The 17392-nt window shown below is 47.9% G+C and overlaps 1 protein-coding gene across 2 annotated transcripts in view; it reads right to left on the bottom strand.

The window, feature by feature from the left end:
• LOC134533332 (microtubule-associated protein tau) overlaps positions 1-17392 on the bottom strand; it is a 735916-nt gene that overhangs the window by 717492 nt on the left and 1032 nt on the right. The gene's annotated exons all lie outside the window — the stretch shown is intronic.

Here is a 17392-nt window from a genome sequence, read left to right as displayed (position 1 = left end):
GTGGCAGAGTCCAGAGAGGCGTGTCAGGGGTGTCATGTTACCAGCCTTGCTCGGAGAGACTGCAGGCAACAGCGCACTGCAAGAGAGCTCCTGACAGAGTCCAGAGAGGCGTGTCAGGGGTGTCATGCTCCCAGCCTTGCTCGGAGAGACTGCAGGCAACAGCTCACTGCAAGAGAGCTCGTGGCAGAGTCCAGAGAGGCGTGTCAGGGGTGTCATGCTCCCAGCCTTGCTCGGAGAGACTGCAGGCAACAGCGCACTGCAAGAGAGCTCGTGGCAGAGTCCAGAGAGGCGTGTCAGGGGTGTCATGCTCCCAGCCTTGCTCGGAGAGACTGCAGGCAACAGCGCACTGCAAGAGAGCTCATGGCAGAGTCCAGAGAGGCGTGTCAGGGGTGTCATGCTCCCAGCCTTGCTCGGAGAGACTGCAGGCAACAGCGCACTGCAAGAGAGCTCGTGGCAGAGTCCAGAGAGGCGTGTCAGGGGTGTCATGCTCCCAGCCTTGTTTGGAGAGACTGCAGGCAACAGCTCACTGCAAGAGAGCTCGTGGCAGAGTCCAGAGAGGCGTGTCAGGGGTGTCATGCTCCCAGCCTTGCTCGGAGAGACTGCAGGCAACAGCGCACTGCAAGAGAGCTCGTGGCAGAGTCCAGAGAGGCGTGTCAGGGGTGTCATGCTCCCAGCCTTGCTCGGAGAGACTGCAGGCAACAGCGCACTGCAAGAGAGCTCGTGGCAGAGTCCAGAGAGGCGTGTCAGGGGTGTCATGCTCCCAGCCTTGCTCGGAGAGACTGCAGGCAACAGCGCACTGCAAGAGAGCTCGTGACAGAGTCCAGAGAGGCGTGTCAGGGGTGTCATGCTCCCAGCCTTGCTCGGAGAGACTGCAGGCAACAGCGCACTGCAAGAGAGCTCGTGACAGAGTCCAGAGAGGCGTGTCAGGGGTGTCATGCTCCCAGCCTTGCTCGGAGAGACTGCAGGCAACAGCGCACTGCAAGAGAGCTCGTGACAGAGTCCAGAGAGGCGTGTCAGGGGTGTCATGCTCCCAGCCTTGCTCGGAGAGACTGCAGGCAACAGCGCACTGCAAGAGAGCTCGTGACAGAGTCCAGAGAGGCGTGTCAGGGGTGTCATGCTCCCAGCCTTGCTCGGAGAGACTGCAGGCAACAGCGCACTGCAAGAGAGCTCGTGGCAGAGTCCAGAGAGGCGTGTCAGGGGTGTCATGCTCCCAGCCTTGCTCGGAGAGACTGCAGGCAACAGCGCACTGCAAGAGAGCTCGTGACAGAGTCCAGAGAGGCGTGTCAGGGGTGTCATGCTCCCAGCCTTGCTCGGAGAGACTGCAGGCAACAGCGCACTGCAAGAGAGCTCGTGACAGAGTCCAGAGAGGCGTGTCAGGGGTGTCATGCTCCCAGCCTTGCTCGGAGAGACTGCAGGCAACAGCGCACTGCAAGAGAGCTCGTGACAGAGTCCAGAGAGGCGTGTCAGGGGTGTCATGCTCCCAGCCTTGCTCGGAGAGACTGCAGGCAACAGCGCACTGCAAGAGAGCTCGTGACAGAGTCCAGAGAGGCGTGTCAGGGGTGTCATGCTCCCAGCCTTGTTTGGAGAGACTGCAGGCAACAGCGCACTGCAAGAGAGCTCGTGACAGAGTCCAGAGAGGCGTGTCAGGGGTGTCATGCTCCCAGCCTTGTTTGGAGAGACTGCAGGCAACAGCGCACTGCAAGAGAGCTCGTGACAGAGTCCAGAGAGGCGTGTCAGGGGTGTCATGCTCCCAGCCTTGCTCGGAGAGACTGCAGGCAACAGCGCACTGCAAGAGAGCTCGTGACAGAGTCCAGAGAGGCGTGTCAGGGGTGTCATGCTCCCAGCCTTGCTCGGAGAGACTGCAGGCAACAGCGCACTGCAAGAGAGCTCGTGACAGAGTCCAGAGAGGCGTGTCAGGGGTGTCATGCTCCCAGCCTTGCTCGGAGAGACTGCAGGCAACAGCGCACTGCAAGAGAGCTCGTGACAGAGTCCAGAGAGGCGTGTCAGGGGTGTCATGCTCCCAGCCTTGCTCGGAGAGACTGCAGGCAACAGCGCACTGCAAGAGAGCTCGTGACAGAGTCCAGAGAGGCGTGTCAGGGGTGTCATGCTCCCAGCCTTGCTCGGAGAGACTGCAGGCAACAGCGCACTGCAAGAGAGCTCGTGACAGAGTCCAGAGAGGCGTGTCAGGGGTGTCATGCTCCCAGCCTTGCTCGGAGAGACTGCAGGCAACAGAGCACTGCAAGAGAGCTCGTGACAGAGTCCAGAGAGGCGTGTCAGGGGTGTCATGCTCCCAGCCTTGTTTGGAGAGACTGCAGGCAACAGCGCACTGCAAGAGAGCTCGTGACAGAGTCCAGAGAGGCGTGTCAGGGGTGTCATGCTCCCAGCCTTGTTTGGAGAGACTGCAGGCAACAGCGCACTGCAAGAGAGCTCGTGACAGAGTCCAGAGAGGCGTGTCAGGGGTGTCATGCTCCCAGCCTTGTTTGGAGAGACTGCAGGCAACAGCGCACTGCAAGAGAGCTCGTGACAGAGTCCAGAGAGGCGTGTCAGGGGTGTCATGCTCCCAGCCTTGCTCGGAGAGACTGCAGGCAACAGCGCACTGCAAGAGAGCTCGTGACAGAGTCCAGAGAGGCGTGTCAGGGGTGTCATGCTCCCAGCCTTGCTCGGAGAGACTGCAGGCAACAGCGCACTGCAAGAGAGCTCGTGACAGAGTCCAGAGAGGCGTGTCAAGGGTGTCATGCTCCCAGCCTTGTTTGGAGAGACTGCAGACAACAGCGCACTGCAAGAGAGCTCGTGACAGAGTCCAGAGAGGCGTGTCAGGGGTGTCATGCTTCCAGCCTTGCTCGGAGAGACTGCAGGCAACAGCGCACTGCAAGAGAGCTCGTGACAGAGTCCAGAGAGGCGTGTCAGGGGTGTCATGCTCCCAGCCTTGCTCGGAGAGACTGCAGGCAACAGCGCACTGCAAGAGAGCTCGTGACATAGTCCAGAGAGGCGTGTCAAGGGTGTCATGCTCCCAGCCTTGTTTGGAGAGACTGCAGGCAACAGCGCACTGCAAGAGAGCTCGTGACAGAGTCCAGAGAGGCGTGTCAAGGGTGTCATGCTCCCAGCCTTGTTTGGAGAGACTGCAGGCAACAGCGCACTGCAAGAGAGCTCGTGACAGAGTCCAGAGAGGCGTGTCAGGGGTGTCATGCTCCCAGCCTTGCTCGGAGAGACTGCAGGCAACAGCGCACTGCAAGAGAGCTCGTGACAGAGTCCAGAGAGGCGTGTCAAGGGTGTCATGCTCCCAGCCTTGTTTGGAGAGACTGCAGGCAACAGCGCACTGCAAGAGAGCTCGTGACAGAGTCCAGAGAGGCGTGTCAGGGGTGTCATGCTCCCAGCCTTGCTCGGAGAGACTGCAGGCAACAGCGCACTGCAAGAGAGCTCGTGACAGAGTCCAGAGAGGCGTGTCAGGGGTGTCATGCTCCCAGCCTTGCTCGGAGAGACTGCAGGCAACAGCGCACTGCAAGAGAGCTCGTGACATAGTCCAGAGAGGCGTGTCAGGGGTGTTATGCTCCCAGCCTTGCTCGGAGAGACTGCAGGCAACAGCGCACTGCAAGAGAGCTCGTGACAGAGTCCAGAGAGGCGTGTCAGGGGTGTCATGCTCCCAGCCTTGCTCGGAGAGACTGCAGGCAACAGCGCACTGCAAGAGAGCTCGTGGCAGAGTCCAGAGAGGCGTGTCATGGGTGTCATGCTCCCAGCCTTGTTTGGAGAGACTGCAGGCAACAGCGCACTGCAAGAGAGCTCGTGGCAGAGTCCAGAGAGGCGTGTCAGGGGTGTCATGCTCCCAGCCTTGTTTGGAGAGACTGCAGGCAACAGCGCACTGCAAGAGAGCTCGTGACAGAGTCCAGAGAGGCGTGTCAGGGGTGTCATGCTCCCAGCCTTGTTTGGAGAGACTGCAGGCAACAGCGCACTGCAAGAGAGCTCGTGGCAGAGTCCAGAGAGGCGTGTCAGGGGTGTCATGCTCCCAGCCTTGCTCGGAGAGACTGCAGGCAACAGCGCACTGCAAGAGAGCTCATGACAGAGTCCAGAGAGGCGTGTCAGGGGTGTCATGCTCCCAGCCTTGCTCGGAGAGACTGCAGGCAACAGCGCACTGCAAGAGAGCTCGTGGCAGAAACCAGAGAGGCGTGTCAGGGGTGTCATGCTCCCAGCCTTGCTCGGAGAGACTGCAGGCAACAGCGCACTGCAAGAGAGCTCGTGGCAGAGTCCAGAGAGGCGTGTCAGGGGTGTCATGCTCCCAGCCTTGCTCGGAGAGACTGCAGGCAACAGCGCACTGCAAGAGAGCTCATGACAGAGTCCAGAGAGGCGTGTCAGAGGTGTCATGCTCCCAGCCTTGCTCGGAGAGACTGCAGGCAACAGCGCACTGCAAGAGAGCTCGTGGCAGAAACCAGAGAGGCGTGTCAGGGGTGTCATGCTCCCAGCCTTGCTCGGAGAGACTGCAGGCAACAGCGCACTGCAAGAGAGCTCGTGGCAGAGTCCAGAGAGGCGTGTCAGGGGTGTCATGCTCCCAGCCTTGTTTGGAGAGACTGCAGGCAACAGCGCACTGCAAGAGAGCTCGTGACAGAGTCCAGAGAGGCGTGTCAGGGGTGTCATGCTCCCAGCCTTGTTTGGAGAGACTGCAGGCAACAGCGCACTGCAAGAGAGCTCGTGGCAGAGTCCAGAGAGGCGTGTCAGGGGTGTCATGCTCCCAGCCTTGTTTGGAGAGACTGCAGGCAACAGCGCACTGCAAGAGAGCTCGTGGCAGAGTCCAGAGAGGCGTGTCAGGGGTGTCATGCTCCCAGCCTTGTTTGGAGAGACTGCAGGCAACAGCGCACTGCAAGAGAGCTCGTGGCAGAGTCCAGAGAGGCGTGTCAGGGGTGTCATGCTCCCAACCTTGCTCGGAGAGACTGCAGGCAACAGCGCACTGCAAGAGAGCTCGTGGCAGAGTCCAGAGAGGCGTGTCAGGGGTGTCATGCTCCCAGCCTTGTTTGGAGAGACTGCAGGCAACAGCGCACTGCAAGAGAGCTCGTGGCAGAGTCCAGAGAGGCGTGTCAGGGGTGTCATGCTCCCAACCTTGCTCGGAGAGACTGCAGGCAACAGCGCACTGCAAGAGAGCTCGTGGCAGAGTCCAGAGAGGCGTGTCAGGGGTGTCATGCTCCCAGCCTTGCTCGGAGAGACTGCAGGCAACAGCGCACTGCAAGAGAGCTCGTGGCAGAGTCCAGAGAGGCGTGTCAGGGGTGTCATGCTCCCAGCCTTGCTCGGAGAGACTGCAGGCAACAGCGCACTGCAAGAGATCTCTTGACAGAGTCCAGAGAGGCGTGTCAGGGGTGTCATGCTCCCAGCCTTGCTCGGAGAGACTGCAGGCAACAGCGCACTGCAAGAGAGCTCGTGACAGAGTCCAGAGAGGCGTGTCAGGGGTGTCATGCTCCCAGCCTTGCTCGGAGAGACTGCAGGCAACAGCGCACTGCAAGAGATCTCTTGACAGAGTCCAGAGAGGCGTGTCAGGGGTGTCATGCTCCCAGCCTTGCTCGGAGAGACTGCAGGCAACAGCTCACTGCAAGAGAGCTCGTGACAGAGTCCAGAGAGGCGTGTCAGGGGTGTCATGATCCCAGCATTGCTCGGAGAGACTGCAGGCAACAGCGCACTGCAAGAGAGCTCGTGGCAGAGTCCAGAGAGGCGTGTCAGGGGTGTCATGCTCCCAGCCTTGCTCGGAGAGACTGCAGGCAACAGCTCACTGCAAGAGAGCTCGTGACAGAGTCCAGAGAGGCGTGTCAGGGGTGTCATGCTCCCAGCCTTGCTCGGAGAGACTGCAGGCAACAGCTCACTGCAAGAGAGCTCGTGACAGAGTCCAGAGAGGCGTGTCAGGGGTGTCATGCTCCCAGCCTTGCTCGGAGAGACTGCGGGCAACAGCGCACTGCAAGAGAGCTCGTGACAGAGTCCAGAGAGGCGTGTCAGGGGTGTCATGCTCCCAGCCTTGCTCGGAGAGACTGCAGGCAACAGCTCACTGCAAGAGAGCTCGTGACAGAGTCCAGAGAGGCGTGTCAGGGGTGTCATGCTCCCAGCCTTGCTCGGAGAGACTGCAGGCAACAGCTCACTGCAAGAGAGCTCGTGACAGAGTCCAGAGAGGCGTGTCAGGGGTGTCATGCTCCCAGCCTTGCTCGGAGAGACTGCAGGCAACAGCTTACTGCAAGAGAGCTCGTGACAGAGTCCAGAGAGGCGTGTCAGGGGTGTCATGCTCCCAGCCTTGCTCGGAGAGACTGCAGGCAACAGCTCACTGCAAGAGAGCTCGTGACAGAGTCCAGAGAGGCGTGTCAGGGGTGTCATGCTCCCAGCCTTGCTCGGAGAGACTGCAGGCAACAGCTCACTGCAAGAGAGCTCGTGACAGAGTCCAGAGAGGCGTGTCAGGGGTGTCATGCTCCCAGCCTTGCTCGGAGAGACTGCAGGCCACAGCTCACTGCAAGAGAGCTCGTGACAGAGTCCAGAGAGGCGTGTCAGGGGTGTCATGCTCCCAGCCTTGCTCGGAGAGACTGCAGGCAACAGCTCACTGCAAGAGAGCTCGTGACAGAGTCCAGAGAGGCGTGTCAGGGGTGTCATGCTCCCAGCCTTGCTCGGAGAGACTGCAGGCAACAGCTCACTGCAAGAGAGCTCGTGACAGAGTCCAGAGAGGCGTGTCAGGGGTGTCATGCTCCCAGCCTTGCTCGGAGAGACTGCAGGCAACAGCTCACTGCAAGAGAGCTCGTGACAGAGTCCAGAGAGGCGTGTCAGGGGTGTCATGCTCCCAGCCTTGCTCGTAGAGACTGCGGGCAACAGCGCACTGCAAGAGAGCTCGTGACAGAGTCCAGAGAGGCGTGTCAGGGGTGTCATGCTCCCAGCCTTGCTCGGAGAGACTGCAGGCAACAGCTCACTGCAAGAGAGCTCGTGACAGAGTCCAGAGAGGCGTGTCAGGGGTGTCATGCTCCCAGCCTTGCTCGGAGAGACTGCGGGCAACAGCGCACTGCAAGAGAGCTCGTGACAGAGTCCAGAGAGGCGTGTCAGGGGTGTCATGCTCCCAGCCTTGCTCGGAGAGACTGCAGGCAACAGCTCACTGCAAGAGAGCTCGTGACAGAGTCCAGAGAGGCGTGTCAGGGGTGTCATGCTCCCAGCCTTGCTCGGAGAGACTGCAGGCAACAGCTCACTGCAAGAGAGCTCGTGACAGAGTCCAGAGAGGCGTGTCAGGGGTGTCATGCTCCCAGCCTTGCTCGGAGAGACTGCAGGCAACAGCTCACTGCAAGAGAGCTCGTGACAGAGTCCAGAGAGGCGTGTCAGGGGTGTCATGCTCCCAGCCTTGCTCGGAGAGACTGCGGGCAACAGCGCACTGCAAGAGAGCTCGTGACAGAGTCCAGAGAGGCGTGTCAGGGGTGTCATGCTCCCAGCCTTGCTCGGAGAGACTGCAGGCAACAGCGCACTGCAAGAGAGCTCGTGACAGAGTCCAGAGAGGCGTGTCAGGGGTGTCATGCTCCCAGCCTTGCTCGGAGAGACTGCAGGCAACAGCGCACTGCAAGAGAGCTCGTGACAGAGTCCAGAGAGGCGTGTCAGGGGTGTCATGCTCCCAGCCTTGCTCGGAGAGACTGCAGGCAACAGCTCACTGCAAGAGAGCTCGTGACAGAGTCCAGAGAGGCGTGTCAGGGGTGTCATGCTCCCAGCCTTGCTCGGAGAGACTGCAGGCAACAGCGCACTGCAAGAGAGCTCGTGACAGAGTCCAGAGAGGCGTGTCAGGGGTGTCATGCTCCCAGCCTTGCTCGGAGAGACTGCAGGCAACAGCTCACTGCAAGAGAGCTCGTGACAGAGTCCAGAAAGGCGTGTCAAGGGTGTCATGCTCCCAGCATTGCTCGGAGAGACTGCAGGCAACAGCTCACTGCAAGAGAGCTCGTGACAGAGTCCAGAGAGGCGTGTCAGGGGTGTCATGCTCCCAGCCTTGCTCGGAGAGACTGCGGGCAACAGCGCACTGCAAGAGAGCTCGTGACAGAGTCCAGAGAGGCGTGTCAGGGGTGTCATGCTCCCAGCCTTGCTCGGAGAGACTGCAGGCAACAGCGCACTGCAAGAGAGCTCGTGACAGAGTCCAGAGAGGCGTGTCAGGGGTGTCATGCTCCCAGCCTTGCTCGGAGAGACTGCAGGCAACAGCGCACTGCAAGAGAGCTCGTGACAGAGTCCAGAGAGGCGTGTTAGGGGTGTCATGCTCCCAGCCTTGCTCGGAGAGACTGCAGGCAACAGCTCACTGCAAGAGAGCTCGTGACAACGTCCAGAGAGGCGTGTCAGGGGTGTCATGCTCCCAGCCTTGCTCGGAGAGACTGCAGGCAACAGCTCACTGCAAGAGAGCTCGTGACAGAGTCCAGAGAGGCGTGTCAGGGGTGTCATGCTCCCAGCCTTGCTCGGAGAGACTGCGGGCAACAGCGCACTGCAAGAGAGCTCGTGACAGAGTCCAGAGAGGCGTGTCAGGGGTGTCATGCTCCCAGCCTTGCTCGGAGAGACTGCAGGCAACAGCGCACTGCAAGAGAGCTCGTGACAGAGTCCAGAGAGGCGTGTCAGGGGTGTCATGCTCCCAGCCTTGCTCGGAGAGACTGCAGGCAACAGCTCACTGCAAGAGAGCTCGTGACAGAGTCCAGAGAGGCGTGTCAGGGGTGTCATGCTCCCAGCCTTGCTCGGAGAGACTGCAGGCAACAGCGCACTGCAAGAGAGCTCGTGACAGAGTCCAGAGAGGCGTGTCAGGGGTGTCATGCTCCCAGCCTTGCTCGGAGAGACTGCAGGCAACAGCTCACTTCAAGAGAGCTCGTGACAGAGTCCAGAAAGGCGTGTCAAGGGTGTCATGCTCCCAGCATTGCTCGGAGAGACTGCAGGCAACAGCGCACTGCAAGAGAGCTCGTGACAGAGTCCAGAGAGGCGTGTCAGGGGTGTCATGCTCCCAGCCTTGCTCGGAGAGACTGCAGGCAACAGCTCACTGCAAGAGAGCTCGTGACAGAGTCCAGAAAGGCGTGTCAAGGGTGTCATGCTCCCAGCATTGCTCGGAGAGACTGCAGGCAACAGCTCACTGCAAGAGAGCTCGTGACAGAGTCCAGAGAGGCGTGTCAGGGGTGTCATGCTCCCAGCCTTGCTCGGAGAGACTGCAGGCAACAGCTCACTGCAAGAGAGCTCGTGACAGAGTCCAGAAAGGCGTGTCAAGGGTGTCATGCTCCCAGCATTGCTCGGAGAGACTGCAGGCAACAGCTCACTGCAAGAGAGCTCGTGACAGAGTCCAGAGAGGCGTGTCAGGGGTGTCATGCTCCCAGCCTTGCTCGGAGAGACTGCGGGCAACAGCGCACTGCAAGAGAGCTCGTGACAGAGTCCAGAGAGGCGTGTCAGGGGTGTCATGCTCCCAGCCTTGCTCGGAGAGACTGCAGGCAACAGCGCACTGCAAGAGAGCTCGTGACAGAGTCCAGAGAGGCGTGTCTGGGTGTCATGCTCCCAGCCTTGCTCGGAGAGACTGCAGGCAACAGCGCACTGCAAGAGAGCTCGTGACAGAGTCCAGAGAGGCGTGTCAGGGGTGTCATGCTCCCAGCCTTGCTCGGAGAGACTGCAGGCAACAGCTCACTGCAAGAGAGCTCGTGACAGAGTCCAGAGAGGCGTGTCAGGGGTGTCATGCTCCCAGCCTTGCTCGGAGAGACTGCAGGCAACAGCGCACTGCAAGAGAGCTCGTGACAGAGTCCAGAGAGGCGTGTCAGGGGTGTCATGCTCCCAGCCTTGCTCGGAGAGACTGCAGGCAACAGCGCACTGCAAGAGAGCTCGTGACAGAGTCCAGAGAGGCGTGTCAGGGGTGTCATGCTCCCAGCCTTGCTCGGAGAGACTGCAGGCAACAGCTCACTGCAAGAGAGCTCGTGACAGAGTCCAGAAAGGCGTGTCAAGGGTGTCATGCTCCCAGCCTTGCTCGGAGAGACTGCAGGCAACAGCGCACTGCAAGAGAGCTCGTGACAGAGTCCAGAGAGGCGTGTCAAGGGTGTCATGCTCCCAGCCTTGCTCGGAGAGACTGCAGGCAACAGCGCACTGCAAGAGAGCTCGTGACAGAGTCCAGAGAGGCGTGTCAGGGGTGTCATGCTCCCAGCCTTGCTCGGAGAGACTGCAGGCAACAGCGCACTGCAAGAGAGCTCGTGACAGAGTCCAGAGAGGCGTGTCAAGGGTGTCATGCTCCCAGCCTTGCTCGGAGAGACTGCAGGCAACAGCGCACTGCAAGATAGCTCGTGACAGAGTCCAGAGAGGCGTGTCAGGGGTGTCATGCTCCCAGCCTTGCTCGGAGAGACTGCAGGCAACAGCTCACTGCAAGAGAGCTCGTGACAGACGTGTCGCCGTACTTTTATACACGTCGTCCCTGAGAAGCTGTGTGCCCAGATCTAGGCGATATGGCGACACACGCTGATGTTTAGTATTTCACGCCTCATAAGTGACTCTTAGGCACGTGCTGAATACAGGGAAGCGATTTTTTATAGCCAGTCAGACATCTCGTAGTTATTTTATTTTTTTCAGTTATAGAGGTTGGTCTTCTGCCACACAGGTAGTTGACATGTACAAAGCTGAACCGTCTTTGTTTCCACGCTATCATCACATTTTTACTACCTACAATTTGTATAGTTTAATAAGTGATTGCAATTATTGTGCTCACAAATGTCACCGACTTAGCTTTATATGAAGTCAAATGTCATACTTTTTCTAGTTCCGTCTTTCCTCGTTGCATTGACTTTAATCAGTGCGTTATGTGAGTAATCAAATCAAGTGTGAACTCGCTAATGTTGCCGACATGATTGCTAGGAATAATATAGTCTTAACTTCGTGTTGAGTAGAGGGTTTTCCTGTTTTCCTGATGTTGTTTATGCAAACTTTAGCAAAATTCGTGCGATAGCACTGCTACTACTTAAAACTTATTTACTTCCAAGTTTGCACACATGTATAGGTAACTTCATTTTTTAGAACTTTCCAATTTTATAAATTATGATGTAATCGTTGGAATTTTTGCAACGGCGGCCATCTTGAAAAACCGTAATTATTATAAAGAATTGTGGAAAAATTGTAAAAATATTAAACATTTTTTAATAAAAAAGTTTGACAATTTGTTTCCGCCATTTTTAATTATGATGTAACTATTGCAATTATCAATATGGTTGCCAACTTGGAAATTCGTAATTATTATCCCAAAAAATTGGGAAAATGTTGAAATTTATAAAAAAATTATAAAACACATTTCACCATATTAAAATTATAACTACACTTCCACCATCTTAAAAATCCGTAATTATTTTCCCAAAAAATCAAAACAAATTTTAAAAACTATAAAAAATTACTATATACAATTTTAATTAAAAACACATATGTCATGGAGTCTTCGGTTCGAACTCAGTGAGAACATAAAATGGCGACGGATCCTTCCATCATTGAAGACACTGACATACTGACATCCAACCTCTTATACCAATGGTAATATTACGCTGGCCAGTACGAAGTGAAGTCCGCCATCTTGGAACCACCATATTGTTTTCGTCTGCTGGTGGCTACCATCTTTATTTTCAGTACTTGCTGCTAGGAGGCGCTAGTGTCATGTAGTGTACACATCGTCATCTCTAGAGTACAGACGCATTTGGTTTTCAATACTCGAGCCTAGGAGCGATAGTTTCATGTAGTACACACATCGTCAGCTAAAGAGTTCTGCCACCATATCAGTTTATTTTGGCCCTGCTAGAGTGCAGTAGTAGTTATTACTGTGGCACCCGCCATTTCGTCGACCATCAAGTCCACCATCTTAAAACCTGTGAATATTAACCTAGAAAATCGAATAAATTACAAATTTCATAAAAACTTTAATAATATATTCATTATTTCAATTCATTTTACTTGGTTAGATACTTGAACAATCTCAAAATTATTGATATAGGTAAAAAATTCGTAATTCCAGTAGATAGTAGAACCTTGATTATCCGTGACCCGATTGACCGGGAAAATTCAAGGTCAAAGGTCATAAATCAAATTAATGTAATAATTATTTTAATACTTTTTTATAACTTTTAAAACTCTTCCTATTAAAATCGGAGTAATTACGGATTTTCTTAATGGCAGACAATTTCCAATATGGCAGAAAAATTTTATTTTAAAATTGTATTAAATACATTTTTAAAGATTTTAATTTGTTTACATTGAAATGGGATAATAATTACAGATTGTCAAGAGTGTGGACAAATATTCAGTTGGTGGAAGTTTTATATATTTAAATTTTATTAAAAATTGCATAACACTTTAAAACCTTTCTTAAATTTCTAGCAAAAAATTACGGATTTTTAATAAGGCGGCCATAACGAATAGATATTATAATCCTAGGGAGTAGAGTGTTGGATGGCTGAAAATTCTAGAATTCCAAATATTTACAATAGTTTATTATCCATATTGTAATTTACACTTGAAGAAGTAAAACATATATAAAATCAAACTCAAACCTGTTACAATTTGAGGGGTAAATTTTCTAAAAAAGATAATAAGAGAAAGTTTTTTTACAATTATTAAAATAAATCATTACTAATTTCTTAAATTCAGTTTCAAATACAGTAGATTATTAGATACAATTATTTCCTGATAAAACCATATTTACACCTTTTCCATACTCTTAAGAGTATAATTTCATATATTGGTAAAAAAAGAGTTGGTAGATTTTGTATGCTTATAAATCTTACCGAATATTTTACCTCTCGCTCGATTAGCTTCAGATATACGGCTTTCATAATCATGCCAAAAAAAAGGCTGATTTTTATGAAACACGTGGTACGAAGAAGTTACGAAACTCATTGTGTTGTTTATTCTTGATCATCTTCTTATCTCCCGCTTGATTTACTGAGTGATAAGATATGTTACTATAAAAAGGAACCTATCACATTTTCACTTCTTTTGGGGTCAAATTTTTATCAATTTTAAAAACATATTTCCTAACTAATAATGTACGTTATTCTTCCTCATATTCTTACTTCCCGCAATATTCCTTCGGTGGTATAATTTGTTATTGTAAAATTTAATTTACATCGTTTACACTCCCTTTGCAATTGAATATCGAAAAAAAAAAATTAAAACACATTACGGAACTTATAAGGTAAATTAATCCTTCTCAGTTTTCTACCTACTGCTTTATTTGCAATGAAACAGATTTTTAAAAAAATAAAAAAACGAAACCTTACTGAACATTGAAGTTAGTCCTCTTCATGTAAAATTTTTTTGTATTTACGATATTTTTCTATAAAACTAAACTTACCTCTATTGCAGTCGAATATCGATAAAGTACGCAAGTTAACTCATTATATACGTGATTTGTGCCACGTTTCATACCCTCCGCTTGATTATTTCTTACAATTTGTTTTAATAAAATAAACAATACAATACGTAAATCTATATGGATTTTATACATTATAAGTTTCTAACCTTTAGTTATTGCAGATTCCTAAGTAAGCATTTTTCTTTTTAAAATCAAATTACCCAATTTACGCCCCTCAAGAGTTGGAATTTCGCAAAATGTTAAAATAAGGGTTGGTAGATTTTGTATCTTTATTTTTGGTGCCAACTATATTTTCTTATTTTTAAATAGATCCTTAAATTTTATTAACAATTGAAAAACTTTATTTAACCCATTTTTCACCCCTTAGGGGTAGATTACTGTAATTATATATAGCCTAGTGTTTAAGTGAACTACTGATAAAAATAATTTAATTAAACCGTCAAATAGTTTTCAATTGATGCTGGAACACAAACAGGTAAACAAACTTAAAAACAGATAAAAAAATTTCAAACTATATTTTTTAGTTCTAAATAATATAAAAAGCCATTTCAATTATATATACATATATAGATTTATTATTTATTTTCATCAGTTTACAGACCTATTAACTAGAACATTTAATTCTTAGTAAAAATTATTTATACCATCTTGAAATTGAACAAATTTATAAAACATCTTTCTATAAAGATAAATACACCCATTTTTTTTGGAACACATAAATTTGTTATCAAATAGTTTGGACTTGCTTGTATTTTACTGTGGGAAATATATACAGAGAACTTGAAGAATTCTTCATGCAAGTGTGACCCCATTTACAAATAGCAATTTGGGTCTTCTAAATAATAATTTTTTTCTAAACAATTTAGAAAATTTCTTAAATTAATAACTTTACGTACTGTAATTAATGTAGTTTACATGCATGAAGACAAAAAGTAGGAAACTTAATACCAATGATAAAATTTAAATTCCTTCACAAATATCGTGAAAAGCAAGTGTGCTTATCATTTTTCCCAAGTATGTCCAAGTTCACAAGAAATACCATTTTATCATAACTTTTAGCGACCCGCAGTGTGACAGGAAACTGATACGCAGGTATGTTTTCTCAGAGTAACTGATATCTAAAGAATATGTAGATAGAATGCAAAGTCTAATAAAAATACCAGTTTTAACCCATCATTAAATACATTACTAACATTAATAATACATATTCATTATATGAGTTCTGTTCACGTAAGGAAACAAATCAGCATGTATTTGTATTGCATATGTGAGTAAATTAGTGCAAGGGTATTATGGTTTATAACACAGGAGTAATAAATATATAAAATACATAAACTTATCTTGAACTCAAACACGAAAAGAAAAGTCCAAAACATCTTGAATCTGGTAATGTTTACTTGCAGAAATCAATACTACCAAAACTGATATGTTTATTAATTAACATGCAACAAAGTAAACTATTTTACACATTTACTTTTAATATAGCACGACATAATTACTTAATAATATCCACGGGTACAAAAGTTGGCAAGACAGTTTGTATAGCAGAAGCGAATAAAGATTTCGTTAATTCATTTAATTTACCGACCAAAGGAACTCCATATATGGCTATTAATAAACATGTTACTCTTGATGGACTAGTCACATAAAAAAGTTGACATCAAATCATTTTCTTCTTTAAATAGTAAACTTATGATATACCTAGTTGTAAAATTGCATGCACCTAGTTCACCGATATATTCCTAAATAATAAATGTATTTATCTTCAAATAGTTCGAAACGCCGAGTTAAAAATTTTTGAAAAGGTAGTTTAATATTAATTTATTACTGTTTAGTGTAACATATTATGTTCTTCAGAAACTGGATAACCATTATTTTCCATGTAAAAAAAAATATCAGCAAAATTTAAGATAACTTAAGTTACCATCATTAAAAAAAATCCTGAGAAAGAAAACTAATTTGCGTTTTCATTAAACAGGTGTGCAATTCCTATAGTTCTTATTCGTACATGTGTCAATAATACATGAACATATAGTTCCTTGTAAATATAAATGTTTTAGTTACAAAGTTATATACATATTTTATATAATAACTTATGTTATTTTTAACTTACATTTAACGGGCTGAAATAAGTATTAAAATTTTAAAATTGATTGCAGCGATTACAGAAACAAACACAATTATTAAGAAAAATTACCTACTCTTTGCTAAAAATATTGAAAAACCGCCTACATCCCCCAGAAACGTTCGCAGAAATGTATTTAATGGTGACAGAGGAGGGGAGGGGGGTAGGCTATAACCACTTTTCCCGTTGTTTGCTTTCAGATTCTTTCCTGTTGTTGGTGGGGAGGAGTCTGGACCCTGCTTATCCCATCCCACCTCCCCCCTTAAAAACAATTTTGCGAGGTACATCTTGATAAAAGGTGCATGCATTTAAGGTTTGGCGTAATAAATTATACATCTTTTTTATTCCATACACCAAACTATATTGAAATAAATAGTTACAAATATTAAATAACAAAGTTTTGTGACGGAAAATAATATTTTACAGCACAATGAACACAGGGTTAATTAAATGTGCGTTTTATCCTTAATAGGCTGAAGTATTCGGTATTGCCCAGGCTTTACGCAGTGTAAAGACTTCTTTTTAATATAATAATTCAATTACAAAAGAAAAATTTTTTCAGCAATTCAAATCACTTGTGGATTAGGAAATCATTTTTTAAAATAATATGTAGACAGTAATTTTGTCTCTTTTTTAATATCAAATGTGCCAAATTTTATCAAGTAGTACTAAAATTCGTATTTAAGGAGTGGAAATGTTTCTTTTTTCATAATCTTATGTAGATAGTGATCCTCGTTTATTTTATTTTCTAATCAAAAGTAAATTTTGACAGTTTTGTCAAGTGTGCAAGATTGCATCTCAATACGTACTTAAATTATCTTATAAGTGGTGGTGAAAAGGAATAGGGTAGTTTCTAAATCTCATGTAGACAGATATTCCTCGGTTTTGAAAAATTAGTAGCAGGCAGTAAATTTGTTGAGGTGTGCAAAATTTCATAAAATACCAAAACTCCATTTGAAAGGGATCGAAATCTTATGCAGACGGTGACATTCTTCGTGTTTTCTGAAGTCAAGTTTGCAGAATTGCATTTAGCTCGGAATAAAACTGTTGATAAGTATTCAAAAAACACAAGATTAAACACTGCTTCTCATGTATGTAGGCTATATAGTATACGTATATTCAAATTTGTACACGATCAACAACTTCGTTTATGTAATATATTATTATAAGTAAAAAATAAAGATTATGTGCCTAAAAAGTGTAAAATAAATCAAAAAACTGAGCTATGTACCTATTAAAAGTTAAATAAATAACAAGTAAAAAATATTTTTCTTAAGTTTAGTTTTTAAAATGCAATATTAAACTGTTACAAAAGTTCATACACGGGTTAAAACCTTGGAACTTTGATCTGCAATAGCACGGACTTAACCACTCAGCCAACCTGACCAACGAATAATTGTGAGATATTTATGTCGTAATGCTCGGATGACAAGTTAATTTTAAAGTTGTGATGTTTTCATTTTCGTGAATATAAAAGTATAATGAATTCCAAAATATTTTTGCAATCACAAAAAATTTATTTGACTCACAGATACCTTGGGACGTCCCAAGATATTCACGAAAGCGAATATATACGAGTCAATACCTCCACACGTGGTCAGCTTGTGGGTAGAGCAGAAACACGCATGAGCTCTAGGCTTCAACATCTTCAACTTCCGTGGCATAGTGCGCGCGCAGATCGTTCCATTTCCGTTGCAAACTGACATTTCACCCTCCACGCGCATCAAAAAGTAGAGCTTCTAAAAATTTTTGAATAAGAAACAGTTTAAGTATATAATGCAATGGTCAGTTATATAGAACAAAGTAAAACATTTGTATCAACAACGATATTTGAACATCATATTTTAAAGTTATAAAGCTCATTTAATCACGTATATTTCAGTTGTGATCATTCAATATATAGTTTATTAAATATTACAAAATATTTTCCAGGGTAGTCACACTAT

Source organism: Bacillus rossius, chromosome 6 (assembly GCF_032445375.1).
Source record: "Bacillus rossius redtenbacheri isolate Brsri chromosome 6, Brsri_v3, whole genome shotgun sequence".
In the NCBI taxonomy this organism is placed as follows: domain Eukaryota; kingdom Metazoa; phylum Arthropoda; class Insecta; order Phasmatodea; family Bacillidae; genus Bacillus; species Bacillus rossius.
The sequence above is the reverse complement of the archived record's forward strand: the minus strand, read 5'-3'. Positions and strand labels throughout refer to the sequence as shown.